Here is a 12191-nt window from a genome sequence, read left to right on the forward strand (position 1 = left end):
TTATGCTCAGGCACGATTTATGTGGCAGAGAAGAAGAGTTTTCTCTAAGCTAGTCCAAGTTAGATTATGTCTCCGAGTAAAGAGCCGAACAAATATGTAAGTGCTGGTGAGATGGATGCAGGGACTCTGGGGTGAGTGAATGCACAAAAAATGTGTGTATACATTTGCATGATTAAATGTATATGCAGATAGAGAAGTACTGCCATCTGTTATGTGCATTTTTGAGAATTCATAGAGTTTGAGGCACTGGACAAACCTTTCTGATGATTATAAATATAAATTATATTATAATTTAATATTATTTGACATCTGTACCCTCTAAGAAATAATTTATTCCACAACATATTGAGTATCATGTGCCAGGTACCATATTTGGCACTAGGCATACTAAGATGAATGAAGCAGAGTTCCTGCTTTGGGGGAGCTCACAATCCAGTGAGTGGGACAAATAAAAATCATTATTCTGCAATGTTATTGAGTACTATAATATTAGTATATACAAAGTCTTTTGGAATCATAGAAAATTGTTCCAGTTACTTTGTGTAATAAATTAGCTCAGGACTTAGTGGCATAAAGCAATGATTTTATTATTCTCACAGATTCAGTGGGTTAGGAATTTGGAGAGGGCACAGAAGAGATAGAGATGGCTTGCCTGTATTCCATAATGTCTGGGACTTTCTCTGGGAAGACATGGTGACTAGGACTGCCAACCAGAGCGCATCCACATGGCCCTTCCATAGAGCCAGGTTTCCTCACAGCATGGCAGCCTCAGGCTCCAAGCGCCTGTGTTCCAGCAAACAAGGTGGAAGCCACATCACCTTTTATGACCCAGCCTCATGAGACACCAGGGTCACTTCTGCCACATACTCTATTGGATGAAGCAGCTACAAACCCACCCAGAAGCAAGGGGAAGGGCCTTAGACCCTAACTGTTATGAAAGGAATGCTAAAGAATCTTGTGGTCATTTAAGAAAACTGTTGTGAAAAGAGAGTGCCCTACCAGCTTAGGGAGTCAGGGGAAGCTTCACAGAACAGGAGTTATTGAAAGAGGAGAGAAAGTTTGCCAGGAGAAGTGGAGTGGGTGAGAAGTGATTCTTCAGAGGGAACAACATCTTTCAGGCTCACACATACACAGGGAATACAGAAATACAAGAAGGAATACGAGGGGTGACTATGAAGCGGATCAAGCATCGAAGGAACATTAGTCTCTTTGCTGTCAGACAACTTGAAGGCATCAACGTGTCTGCACTTGTAACTCAACTCAACTATTATCCATTGATTCTTTTTTTTTCTTCTTCTTTTTTAGGCAATGAAAGTAAACTACAGTGGGAGAAGGCGTAAGAATTCCTTTTTTTTTTTAAAGATGTGCACCTGCGCTAAGATCTGTTGCCAACCTTTTTTCTTCTTCTTCCTCTTCTTCTTCTTCTTCTCCCCAAAGCCCCCAGTACATAGTTGTATATTTCTAGTTGTGAGTGCCTCTGGTTGTGCTATGTGGAATGCCGCCTCAGCACCGGCCGATGAGCGGTGCCATGTCCGCGCCCCCCCAGGATCCCAACCGACGAAACCCTGCGCCGCTGAAGCGGAGCCGCGAACTTCACCTCTTGGCCACGGGGATGGCGCTGTCCCCTGATTCTTAAACCATGCATTTATTTGGGAAAGTATTGTGGAGCAGATGGGTTTCAAGTCAGGGTTTAAAGTGAAGGGACCACTTTTTCTTTGACAAACACATAGCACTTACTGTTTGTCAGGTACCATACTAAAGACATGATAGTTTCGACTCACAAAATCCTTACCACAGCCCTACAAGGTAGCTGTTGTTATTATCTCTCATTTACAGATCAGGAAATTGAGTCCCAGAGAGATTAAGTAACTTGCCTAGGGTCACACAGCTGGCCAGTGGCAGACCTAGGATTCAAAGCAGGTAGTCTGGTTGCAGAGTCTGGACACCTTACCAGGACACGAGGTCACTCCTCAAACAGTTTGAGAACAGTGACTGAAATTGAAGCCCACAGTAGCACCTTGAATTTCGTCTGTGTGGCAACTGGTAGCTACCTAGGGCATCTAAAATGGCAATAAATGTGATCAAAATTGGGTTCACATAGCTAGTTATTGGCTGAGCCAGATAAGAAAACAAGTCTCTTGCTTCTTAGTTCAATGTTCTTTGCTATTCCCTGAAGTTCTTGTGCCTGGAGAGAGTATTTTATGGTTCAGTACCACTTCTGAATCTCTTAAATGTTTATTTCAGAGCCTAGACTCTTAGAGAAGCAAGCAATGAGAGTAACTGATGCCTCGGCATTCAGGATTTGTCTGCAGGATGCTCCCCAGATTACGTCAAATCAGTTGACTTACATGAGACGTTTTAAGACGAATCTACAACACTGCAAAGCATATTTCTGTAGTTTGACTCTCAAAGATAAAACACAATATGTAATTAGCAGCAGTTTAATTTCTCCATCAATTCAGCACTGTTTTTTACTGCCATAGCTGTGGCTCACCTAATATTTTGCTGCTCAGTGTGGTGCCATTTAAACATACACGCTGACGTCAGGACAGACAGCATTAATGTAGGCAATACATCTGAATAAAAACACCATTATATTATCAAACTGAAAAGTGGCTATCTCAGCAAAGTATTAGGGATGGAGGCTGAGTAAAAGAACATTAACCTTGCACTCAGTTTTAGTCTCACATCTCTGACTCTCTTGTGTACTTATTAGAGAACCTAAGATGCATAATGGTTAAAAAAAGTGGGAGGAGGCACGCTATAATGGCTACCTCAGAAAAATGGTAAGAGCAGTTGGCAGCTTAATTTTGGGTTTTGTGCAGTGATTTTTAAATGGACATTGTGCTAATCATTTTGTATAAAAAGTTTAAGCCTTTTACTTTGTGATGACTTTATACTTTCAGTGGAATAAATTAGAAAGTGATACGAACAACAAAAACAATGAAAACCATAACATCAAGCCCCTGTCTCAAAAATACCCGCCAAGCAGACTCTTGAAAAAAGACTAGACTGGGTTAAATTGATCATTTTGAAATTGAAGGTAGTTTAAAAGAGCAAAGCAACAGTGCTGGAAGTTGTATGTAGAGTCTATAAGGACATGACATGGGAGAAAAGTCAGGCTCATCTTGGTGGGAGGGGAGGAATCACTGGGATGGGACTTGGTGGGACCAAAGTCACGTGGCCTTAATCTTACAAATCATCTCTGGTGAGTTTAAGTGGACACACAAAATGTCTATTTTTGGTGAGTTTTCTAAAAAGCGGTTAATCAAATAAACAACTCTAAAAACTATGCTTACTGCACGTATATATGTGTGTATGCATGGATGTATGCATTTCACTCCATGTCTTTTTCTCCAGTGAAATGATCTGCATGGTTCCCTACGCTGACTCTCTATACCCACCTCCAGCTGACACGGAAATGGAGAAATCAGAGTATCCAGTACGGGTTTGTCAATCAGACCAATGGCCAGCATAAGGACCTCCTTTGTTTCTTTCTTGAGCATATTATATATATATTTTTTGTACAGAGTAAAAGAGAGCTGAGAATACACATTTATATGCCACAAGCCTTCTCTACAGACTGTTATTTAAAAAGGACATTCACACACACTGTACTCAACTCTTGGAAAAGCTAGTGAGAATTTTCACTGATTTCTAAGCTGTCATTTCAGACACAGTAGTGGGAAAATTGGTCTACAAGTATTAAGGAGTTCTTGGTTTTGTGTCATTTAGGTGACCTGAAAAAGATCACATATTCTCTTCTAGACTAGAATCTATTAAGTACTTATTTGGATCTATTATAGAAATTTTCATTTCTCTTGAGGAAATCTTTCATGCAGACAAAATTAGGGTGTCATAACAATGGACTGTCAAAAGTTCCACTTAGACTGCAGATAGAAAAGGGAATATTGAGCATTTCTTTTTATTTGTAAGTTATCTTGATAACCAGGGGTTGAAGAAGGGTGTATCACACGACCAGGCATTTAAATCATCACTGTTGTCAGCTCTTACACTCCAAGTTTTTCATACATATAAAACTTGGCTACTAGCATGGTTTTTCGACACCGAGATCACACATGGGATGTTTGGAAACAGATTACTATTTAATAGGTTGAGTTTTGGGAAGGAGTTTGTTTTACCTTCCAGACTGAATTGCTTGTAAGAAAATGAGGCTATTTTTGGATTCCTTTTTATTCTATAAATGTCAGCTCTCTTGAAGCTCTTTGATTCTTCTACGCTGTTGCTTAGAAACATTTTATTAAATATTGTCAATGCTTCAATCTGATCTGATCTAAAATGTTACTTTTATTTGTCACTGTAGAATGAGCTCTTAGCTTTGCCATGTTTTTCAGTAACAGCATTCTAAGTTACTTTTCGTTACTAATATTTTATTGACAGAAGAATGATAGGTCAGAGTGAGCCAGTGTCTCTGGCTTGTCTGTCTTAAGGGCATTGGTGGGGGGTTGGTCTGGTGAAAGTTTGTGACAAGCAAAAACGGGAATGATGGGGTGTTCTTAACATTCTTCATCTCTGACCTTCAGAACCTAAGAGTAGGCAGATGGGAGATTCAAAATCCCCGTTCCAAATTCCTTGCAACCACTCCTCCTGGGTCCAACTGCCTATCACCATCTGCCTGAAATTCCACAATTCGTGATATTTCTTTGATCTTGTTTAAAAAGCTATCAGGTTCAAACTTACTTGGAGATTGGCCGAATAGCTGGATGAGCATAAACCTAGTAGAAATGGGTATAAGACAGGAAGTTAGTGGAAGCAGGGGCATTAGGAACGAGGGGAAAAATGAAAGGGAAAATGGGAAAGTGACAAGACCAAGATTACATATTTTACCTCCCCCCCATACACACACACACACACACACACATGAATGCACATGCACACACACACACATGTTTAATTTGGCCTGATTTCCTCAAACAGCTACTTCATAAAAGGATTAATTGGGCCAGTGACTCATGTTAACTCTGAACTGCTAGTCTGGGAAAACACCAAATATTGTCTTTAAGATTTACACACTAACCCAGACCTTCTAAATAATGAAACACTATTTATTATTACAGGTACATTTCAAATTAATATATTTACATTATGTCCACAAATAGAAAGGATTTTAGGTGGTTTAGAATTATTACCTTAAGACTTGAAGCTTATTTAAAACCAAGTGAAACAAAACTTCCAAAATGATCACTCCAATTAAATACATGCACACACTTCACATTTATATAGTGATCCCTGTACTTTATGCTCTCTGTTAGATAAAGGGCATTGTCATGTTATGCCAAAGATTTGACCATTCTGATTGTAATACTCAGTACAATATGTAATTCTAACTGTTTCAGAATCTCTTATCCTGCTGGGTAATTGGCTTCCACTTTAGAGCTTTAGACATAAAATAATAGTAGCCACATCTCATACCAATGTTTTATAATTAAAAAGCTTGTTACTGTAACATACCCAGTAGGTCAGACTTCCCTAACGGTTCAAGTTTTATTGGTAAACTGATAATGCTTAAGAAAGGCTACTTTGTTCATTTGTGAGAGAATTTCTAACTGAGAGTTGCTAATAGGGGTACAAGCTAGGAAGAAAATATTCAAATTGGCTGTAATTTGATTATGTCAATATCACTTGTAAAAACGAATAGATCTTAGCTATGATTCAGGCAGCACAAGCTAATAATAACTTGGTGTGGAATTACTATTTTTGCTCATATGCGTCTGGGTGGTTGAAGCAAATCTGATTGTATGATTAGGCACAAGTCCAATCTGGAGAAATACTACGGTCTAAAATAGTTATGTGGGAAACCATTGGAAACATGTCTCAGTCTCTGAGAGATTTCAACTTGGTGAATCAGTACATTATTTCCCTGATATTTGACATTTATACTTCACTGGCAAACACACAAAGAAACAGAGAAAGCATGTTTTCCATCATTTTATATTAATGGCCACCATCGTGGCTGATAATATTATATACCTCTAATATTCTGGGGAGCTCATCATGTTTGACAGTTATGTTTACTCACTGATTCTTAAGACAGCTGGAAAGTACAAGGTAATGGCAAGATGCTATTTCCAGACAAAACTTAGGCCATCTAAGTGGAAAGCTATTCATAAATAATAAATCTATAGCTAGATGGGATTTAAAAACCTGAGGCTCCCTATAAAATTTTGTTTGTATATGATAACTTCAGCTTTTAAATTTCATGAATAGTCAAGACATACAGCATGTATTCTTAGTTTCCTTTTTTTCTTTTTTTTTCTGTTGTTTTAACTGATTGCCAGTTTCAGTGCCCTTAGACATAGTAGACTGAAAAATAACCGTCCCTTGACAGCTCTAGAGAGGTGGCTTGCTTGTGTAGCCTGACATACTGAAAATGGATGAAGGTTTCAAATCCGGCAGGGACTTCTGGAATTTTTTTCTCTTTAGCAGCAATTGAGGCAGTCAAAATGCTAAATCAGAGAAAAGAAAAAGAAATGAATATAATTTTTACAGACTCAAGGTTCTATGGTTATTGACTTGTCTGGGGGGATAAGTATTCAGGTGAGGGTGGTGTTTGTGCCAGAGCTGGTAGAGGCTAGCAAATAAAACGAACTCTGGATAATTTAACCAGAGAAAGAATTTATTAGAGGATATTGGGTAGCTCATAGAATTTCTGAGAATGCCTAAATACCCAGGCTTAGGGACTGCACAGCCAGGAAAAACCTCATGGCACATGGTTTAATAGACACCTGTAGTGATTTTTAAATATGGCTGCAAGTTCTTTGACATTCTTCTCATCAACAGATGGATTCTATGCCTCTTCCTCTTGAATCTTGGTAGGTTTGTGACTGCTTTGAAAATTAGAGTATGGCAGAAGTGATGCTATGTGACTTCCTAGGCTAGATCATTTGCTCTTGGAGGCCTGAGCCACCATTTACAAAGTCCGACTTCCCCAAGGTTTTGTAGAGAGACCGTAAGGCGAGGTCTCCATATGACTACAGACAGAAGGAGATGGTCAATAAATTCATAGTTGTTTGAGTCATATCAGCCAAACACCAAACATGTGAGTGAAGAAGTCACCAGATGATTCCCACCCCCAGACATTAGAGTCACTCCCAGATATTTTGGTTCTCCCATTCCATGGGGCCAGGTATCATGGAACGAGAACAAGCCATCCCCATTGTGCTTTGTCCAATTCCTGACTCACGGAATCTTTGCCTATAGTCAAATAGTTGTTAAGGGGTGGTTTTTTGTGCAGCAATAGATAACCAAAACAACACACTGCCTCTGTTTCTGGGTACAGACCCCGCCACTTGTACCACTACAATCGTATGGGCCACCATGGAGAGGATGACAGAACCTCTGCCACTGCTGGCTCTGGAGGAAGAAAGGATAGAGGGTGCATGTCTTCTGCTTCCAGTGGTCACTACCCTCCTATTCAACATCTAGGGAGGGTATGTCTTATTTGTAGAGCCATGTCCTAGCTATGAGGGAAGCTGGTAGGGTATTAGGCATTTTGAGCTTCTAAAGTGAGAGCTAGGCTTTGTCTCAAGGGGTAGGGGGTTCTTCAAACACACGAAGGGGGGTTAGATACTGAGCTGTCTAAAAGAATGGCACACGACCACCACAGGCTGCACTGCCAAAGCCAGAGCGGGAATGGTCAGCGTGAGCTACTCCAGGCCTGATGCCACAGACAGCACAGGCTCAGTACCGTAGAAGAGCGGTACAAGGGGATGGGACTCCGAGATGAGGTGCTGTGTCTACTGAAGCCAAGACTTTAGCGTCACTACACCACACAATTTCGTTTTAATCCTTGGACTTTAAGTTAGTACTTACGTTACTTCCTCATTTTGCAGATTCCCTAGAGCATGCCATTCCTGTGATCAAAGTCCTCCAATGGCATCCCATCTCAAATTAAAGTCACGGTTCTTAAAATTACTGACAAGGGCCTGCGTGATCTGCTTCTCCTCCCTGGTCTTACCTCCTGCTGCTCCCACACAACTAACTCATGCGGGATCCTTGTGGTTCCTGGAACACACCAAGCACTCTCCTCGCCAGGGATTTTGCACTTCTTCTTCCCTCTGCTTAGAAAGTTCCTTCTTCAGATATCCATTTTAGCTTGCTCCCTCACTTCCCTCAGGGTTCTGCTCAAATGTTACCATATTATTGAGGCCTTCATATAAAGATCACTATGTATGGAACAGGGATCTGTCCCCACCTATCATGCTTCTTTTTCTCTTTACACTGCGTTATTTTTCACCTTAGCACTTATCACCATCTGATAGACTACATATTTGTCTATTTGTGTATTGTCTGTTTCCTCCCCCTAGAACATTAGCTACATGAGGGAAGGGACATGATTTTGTCAGCTGCTGAATCTCCAGTGCCCAGCACCATGCCTGCCTGGTACATAGCAGGTGCTCATGAAATATTTGTTGGATAAGTTAAAGAATTGTTAGGTTTGATGCCTTTGGTCTGATGCAACTTGTTATTGTTGTAAAATATAGTCTTGGACTTTGGCCAACTAAGAGAGGTCTCTGAGTGGACGCGTGTACATCTATAACAAGACTTTTAGTAATAATTTCTGAAAAAGTGTGTGTGTGTGTGTGAGAGAGAGAGACATATACACATATAACAAGTTGTGTTTATACTATAACTTTATACACAAATATACTGATTTATTTTCTTCATAGCACTTAAATTTCTAAAATTATTTTATTCAATTGGTTGCATGTCTGTGCTCTAAGATTGCAAGCCCCATCAGGGCAGGGACTTCGTCTTGTTCTCTGCTGCATTCCCAACACCTAGAATAGTACCTGACATAGGCATTAGTAGGCAGTTACTAACATTTGTTAAATGAACGATAATTGTCATCATCATCACCATCATTATTATTTGCTGTGATACCATATGTTGATTTTGGTATTTTGATACATATTCTTCATATTGATTGATAAGAACCTGAGTAGAGGAGAATGGAAAACGGTCCAGCCAACAAATAGGCCAGGGTGTGCTTGCTCACCTGGCTGTGGTTGTTTGTAGACGAGCCAGTGAGTTGAGACAGGGTGGTCTATTACTTGCTGGTAAGAATTGGCGTCCGGTCAGTTGGATTTGGACACTTAGGAATGAATTTTTCAAGGCTTTCTTATTGCCTAGTGATGGAAAATGCACGAATCTATCAACTTGACCTGCTATAAGTACCACATGCGCTGACATGAAGATACCAAGAGCTCAGCTGTGTATGCAATATTTATCTTACCCAAACTTTAGATGGGTATCAACCATCCCTAATCAAGTAAGAAAAGTCCCAGAGGCACAACAACTGGAAATGAAAATTGGATTCATGGGTAAATACTTTCATGAATCTGAGATGGATGAGTTTAAATAAACCCAACAGTCCAATTTATTGGGATGCTTTTATCAAGCGAGTGTAAATGGAACATCACAGGAGATAGGTCTGCTGGTTCTTTAGGTTGCAGAACTTGTATTTCAATTCTAAACCACACCACAATGATTATTAGTCATTCATGGTAGAAATCAATGCTTCCACTCTTTGAACAGCGTTTTTTGCTGTTCCCAGGAACTGCCTTCTCTCTTCTCTCAAGAGGGCATTTGGAAGTTGAAGCTCTTTCCCTCGGCTTGTTTATTGTGTTCTGTTCATTCGCAGAGTGGCGATGGCATCCCGTGCCAGTTTGGCAGCATGAGGAGGGTTCACTCTCACATTCTCCCAAGAATAAGCAGTAGCTCTCTGGTGACTTAGAATTCCCTTCCAAATGAGGGCTGCGGCTGGAGAGGCCAAGAACTTTATTCCAATCAGTCCTAGTTTCTATGGCTACAGAAGTCCCCTGAAACAGCGACAGAAAATAAGGGCAGATTGTTTTCAATTTCTGAATTCATTGATATTAAATATTTTTAAAAATCCACCCTCTGAATCCTCTCTCAAGTCGATTCTTCTCTCTCTGTGTCTTCCTCTCTCCACCTCTCCCCTTCTCTTTCTCTCTCTTCTACCATTGGGATTATAGCAAATTCCACTGGTTGCCCCCCAACCACCATTCATCTGTACTGTCTTCCTTTCCAATATAACCCTGATTTTGTTCAGCCCTTTTAACAGTTGTGGATTTCAGGGGAGACTGGCCCTATTGACAGGGTGTTTATTATGATTGATATAAACCAGTGACTGATTTAGGGATGGGCATTTCACTCAGCCCTGGACAATGAGACATGAGAGGAAGCCTGCTCAGTGTACTTATGAGAAAGATTTCCCTTCTTTAAAACAAAACAAATAAACCAACAAAAGAGAATAAGAAGAAATAGCCCTTTCGTATTTTCTGTTTCCAGATGACAAGTGTGAACAGACAATGCCTGCAGTTGCCACCTGAAGACCATGAGGGAACCCACTGACGGTCCAAGGAGAAAATGGGACTGTTGAAGTCTGGAGAAAACCTTGGTACGCAATCATGTGGATGATTTAATCTATATGGGAAACTCCCCACCTTTGGAGTTCTTATTATGTAAGAAAAAAAAATCCTAATGTTGTTTAAGTCATTCTGAATTGAGTTTTCTCCCACCGGCAGCCAAAAGCATCCTAACTAAGCCATTTCATTTCTAATTGTTTGCACAACATGTCTTTATAATTCCCTTCTCTTCACTGGTTTGGGGACTTTAAGACTTTCTGGTAATTAATAAGTCATGATACCAAATATTATGAGCCTGTATTCCCAACAAAAGATAAATTATTGATTCTAATTTTAAGTGCTAGAAAATTCAGTTATTTGCATTTTAGTTTCAATATACAAGATGCCATTATATATTTTCATATCACAACAGGCTTTTAAAGTCCTATCGTGTGAAGGAGTCCAAGGACAAGAAGATATTCAATAATTCCAAACATCCTGGAGAAAACATCTTTGTTAATTTACATGTTTATATAGATAAATATGTCAATCTTAAGGAGCTAAAATGGACTTTAAAAAATCACAATATTAACAATTATAATTGTTCTAAACATCCTATTTTCTTTATGTTCTCCTCCCTATTTCTGCTAATGGCACTATAATTCTCTTAGTCATCTGGACTTAAAATCTCTGATTTATTTTTGGTTCCTCCTACTCTAAAAGGGATCTGTCGCCAAGCCCTCAATGATGCCATCTTAGAAATATCTCTTACATCCCTTCCATTTGCTCTGTCCTCACTGCCACTAACACAGTTCAGACCCTCATGAAAAGCCTTCTGAATTGCTTTATGGAGAACTTCCACTTTCTCCCCATTCATCTTTCTAAAGAAGAAGTCTGCCATGCCACTCTGTCCTTAGTGAGTCTGCACTGTCCAAGGAGAAAGCCTGAACGCTGTATACTGGCATTCAAGGTCCCAAGAGCGGGCTCCAACCAACTTCTCAACCTTCCTTCTCACTGCCACCAACCTCACATTCTCTATACTAGCCCAATAGAAAGTCCTTTGTTTTCGTTTATTGCCTCGACCCGTCATCTCACATTGAGTGTCTTCCTTGGAAATATCCTCCCTTATCTTCCTGTGTTCGAATCCTAACAACCTTCCACAGATTATCTGAAATTATTCTTTTCTTCACAAAGTTTTCCTGATTTCTCCCAGCCAAAAGTATATTATTCCTCCTTTGAATTTTACTATGATTACGTCTCTCTATTAATGAAGGCATTTGTTACTTTTTTTTTTACCCTCTATTACAGTTATTTACTACGTATCTTATGCACTTTCTAAAAAGATGAAGTTCTTGAGGACAGGAACCAGGTCTTGTTCATTTTTATGTTCTTTATGGAGCCTAATATTTCTGTGACTGTTACAAACACCCAATAAATAAAGTTGAATTATTAAAGAGTGAATGGTTTTCTGTTGAATCCTGTTTTGCATGTCCAAATCTTATCATTATCTGATTAATTAAAATATAATAAAATTTTGAAAGAAAAGGGAAATTATTTGCTTCTGCTGGTTAGTAATTGACTACAAGAGGGAGAATTCTTTAATGAATGATGATTCACAATCATATTAACTACAAAACAGGATATATACTTTTGTTTTCTATTTCAGAGATATTCTTAATCTGAAAGAAAGTTTGAATAACATATATACTTCAGGATTATTCTCCAAATTTATAAGTACTTTTTGGCCTTTCATCTGAAAATTATCATTTGACCTTTACAAAAGAGTGTTTTGCTTTATTG

Source organism: Equus quagga, chromosome 3, assembly GCF_021613505.1.
Source record: "Equus quagga isolate Etosha38 chromosome 3, UCLA_HA_Equagga_1.0, whole genome shotgun sequence".
Classification (NCBI taxonomy): domain Eukaryota; kingdom Metazoa; phylum Chordata; class Mammalia; order Perissodactyla; family Equidae; genus Equus; species Equus quagga.